This window comes from Podarcis gaigeae (genome assembly GCF_964106915.1).
Source record: "Podarcis gaigeae genome assembly, chromosome: 16".
Taxonomy (NCBI): Eukaryota; Metazoa; Chordata; class Lepidosauria; order Squamata; family Lacertidae; genus Podarcis; species Podarcis gaigeae.
In genome coordinates this window covers 12560058-12563744 of record NC_139693.1, presented here as the reverse complement: position 1 = coordinate 12563744, position 3687 = coordinate 12560058, and the positions used below count along the sequence as shown (strand labels likewise).

At 44.3% G+C, this 3687-nt stretch overlaps 1 protein-coding gene across 6 annotated transcripts in view; it reads right to left on the bottom strand.

Moving 5' to 3' along the window:
* Positions 1-3687, bottom strand: part of MACROD1 (mono-ADP ribosylhydrolase 1) — a 314807-nt gene that overhangs the window by 264163 nt on the left and 46957 nt on the right. The gene's annotated exons all lie outside the window — the stretch shown is intronic.

Below are 3687 nucleotides of genomic sequence, written 5' to 3'. Positions count from 1 at the left end.
TTTCCTGGCGGCTAAACTGTTGACTGCATAGGGGGGGAGGGGGCCCGTGCGAATCTGCTTCCATTTCTCCTTTGCATTCCATAACTCTGCTTTCCTTACAGGTTCCAAATTTGTCATGCAAAGTTGAGCAACAACCATCACCACAACAACAAAATAAGCATTGGCAATATATATATATATCTTTCTGGAGTTCTGAAACAAGACCTTAACCCCAAACCTGCCCCTGCCCTTCCACACCTGACTTAAGTTTCCCCTCAGCCCCTTTCTGCAAGACTCAGAATCCGTCAACTTTGTTCTTCTGCTCAACACAGACTGATCATAAGAGAAATCTCTGTTTGGTTACCTCCTCACCCATCTATCCTTTGGGACAATCATTCAAGAATATTCTCTTTGTAGGAATAACTGCAACTCGTAGCTCTTTGTCTTTTTTAGCAAAAAGAAAGAAAAAAGAAAGAAAGAAACGGACATGGAAATGGGAGATGGGCCAGCGTCTTCCAACTCGCAAGATGTTCCTTCCAAGGTGGGGGCTCTGGAAATCTCAGGTTCACATTTAGAGTGTGAATGGTTTTTGAGATGTTAAGGAAAGACGAGAAAAGCAGGATTTTGGTTCAAGTCCTTTTCTTTTGCATCAACTCAGAAAATGACCAGCTAGGCCTTTTTCAATAGCTCATCACTAAGATGGTTGAGGGTTTCTGTTGGTCTCCTACTGTATGCATTTATTTTTTGCCTCCTCCCTGATGGGATAAGGTTTGAGCGTCCAACTGACAATCTATAAATTTTTGCAGGTGTTGGGCACAGTGGCGGGCCCTTGAGGCCACATCCAATTGCCTGCCAGGTGTTTATGATTATTTGGCAATCCAAAGCAAGGGGCAAAATCAGGTGGAGTACTGAGCCCCTGGCAAATGGCCACCACATGTGGTTGGTGGCCTGCCTTCACGTTGGCCAATGTGGATATCTGAATAGCCTCATGTTGGAATTTGGTTCTTCCCAACCTGCCCAAGAGCAGGTTCAAAAGTTGCAGAGGTGTTAGTATAAGAGATTCTCCTGCTCAAATCAGGAGGCTTAAAGGAAATTCAAACTCACATCCACCCTGTGTTTGAACACCTAAAGTTTTGCCACTTGCTATAGTTGAGCGACAACCTGCATGTCTGCCTGCCTGAGTTTTTCAGATCTTGTGAATTGCTGGCAGGATGAGCTACAAGAAAGGGGCTGTGAAATGAGCAGTAATGCACATACCCCAAGTCTGTGTAAGGCTCCTGGATTTGATCCCCAGCACTGCCAGTGGTGCACTTTCAGGAAAAGGGCTGGGAAAGTTTGGAGAAACTTGGGGAGGTGCATCTTTGAATCTGGTTGATGGACCACTGGTCTGAATTCGTAGGAGAGAGCTTTGCTGTTCCACATGATGGTCAGGTTTGCACATGTTTGTCCCCCCAAAAGTGCAGATGTAGATTAAAGAGGCCCACAAGACTTTTGGGATGGATGGGTGTGGTGAGGAACTGGGTCACATCCATCTAAGTCCCAACTAACAGTAGAGTGGGTCCACTCAGAGAATAACTTAGGTGGATACAACCCATTACTTAGCTGGAAAGTGTCACGAAGCAAGGAAGGGGAGGGGAAAACAGATGGAGGATAAGTCCACCAAGAATTATTAAACATGATAGTTGTGTGGAACCTCCATTTGTAATGGTAGCATATCTTATGAGCGCCAGAGGCTAAGCACAAAATGTGCTTCTCAAAAGCATTGGGCTGGCCACCATTTGAATGAGGATGCTGAGTGAGATGAACCTTAGCTCTGGTTCAGCAAAGATTTTTGGAAATAGGGCCCCAATGAAGAAGTTCCCCCTTATGGGAGCCTTTTTAATTTACATCTTGCTATTAATATTTACATTTTAATTTACATCTTGCCATTAATATTTAAGTATTTCTTCAAGTCCTGAGAGAAAATACTTTCCCCCACATATCATCATCCATCACAGGATAGGCAAATCTGGAGCACTAGGCAAAGGGGCTATAGCTATACTTCCCTCCTCAATAAATTCACTCCAGGAAAGAAAAGCCCCCAACATAAGCCCTAGGCCAGGGTTGGAACAACTTCATACCAAATGTCGCCCAGCAGTTACATAAAGTGACCTGCCAGGGTCTTGAACCCAGCACCACCTTCACAACCATTTTTATAGTCCAAAGTAGGCAGCAAAAACGATAATTTAAAAGTTCCTTGTGGGCCACCATATACAGCCAGGAGACTGTGTTTCAAGTAATTGCATTGTGTTACCTAAGCACCCACAGTACAGTACCTTTGGAAGGCAAAAGAATGGGGGGGTGGGGACATAACCAGTTGGATCCACCTCTGGTGGTCCCCTTGGGCCCGCCCCCCCCCAGATCCAGCTGTGACCAGTTGCCACTGTTTGACTTGCTGGGTTGCAAGTTGTGCAGGCCTGACCTCTAGTTAGATTTGGGTAGAATTTAAAGTATTCCCCCACTCCAAGATCCTGATCTTGACAAGCAAAACAAACTCATGGAGGAAAGTAATTAGAAGTCACTTTAGGTGTCATTCGACATGCAGCTTCTCTCTTTTTGCACGCCTTCTGCTGTGTACAAGAATGTGCAGTGTTTCAACCCCTTAATTTCTGTAAAGGGCAATAAATGGGATTAGCTGGCTAACTGGAGAGCAAGGCAATAAACACGCCATTAGAGGCATCTTTCAGTGGGATTCCTTCTCCTGGCCAGCGGGGCTCTCTGACAGCCCGGCATTCCTTAATAGCAACAATAACTGTTCAGGGGAGGAAAAAATGCATTTCAAGGGGCTTGTGACAAAACAAAGTGACTGAGGAAGCAGGGTGGGCAATGAACACTCAGAAAAGGGAAAACATTAAAAGCCTGGCCAATTATCAGCAGAATGGCATTTGTGTCCATCAACTCCCGCAATGAGCAACACATCCCTCTCTGGGTTGCAGTTCCCCTCTAGATTTACCAATTTATCTCTCAGTGCCTTTGGCTTAACTGACTTTTGCAGCGTCTTCTAACACAGTCCTTATTGGCACTTCCTGTATCACACTGAAATTGTTTTCTGCTCTAAAATTGCCAGTGCTATGCACAGAAAACCAGGGATAGAGGTGTGCTCCTATCATAATGGCCTATAGCAGGCTTACATTTAATACCAGATGTTCCAGCCGTGCAAGATTCTAGTCCCCATCTATTGCTATGTATAGCAATATACATGTCACAGGTTAGGAAATAGAGTGAGATAAGGCACTTTCCTAATACGTCCAAGGAAGCCTGTGGGTTTTTTTCAGTTTTGTAAAGCTCTAGTGCTTATATGTGTTGGGAGCTCAAATTTAGAAGAATCGAGACTTTTTTTTTTTTTACACTGCAGATTTATGTATGATGTACATGGTAAAAGTTCAAGGCAAATACTGCTTCGCTAGGGATATTTCCAGACGTGTTTATTGTGAGGTTGGTGCTCCTCACACATGCAGAGGTGTTTTTTTCCTTGCAGCATCTGTACAGTGTAATTTGCCTCAAAATCCCAGCTCATTTCCCCCCCCCCCCCCCGTTTAATCTGGATTTACTCTCTTCAGGGAAAATATCAAGTTTTTTTTATTAAAAAAACTTGCAAATGATCCGTTTGCAAATTAAGACCACATCTGGAAGCAACCTAGGTTGCAGTCTAGCAACCCCAGATAGTGT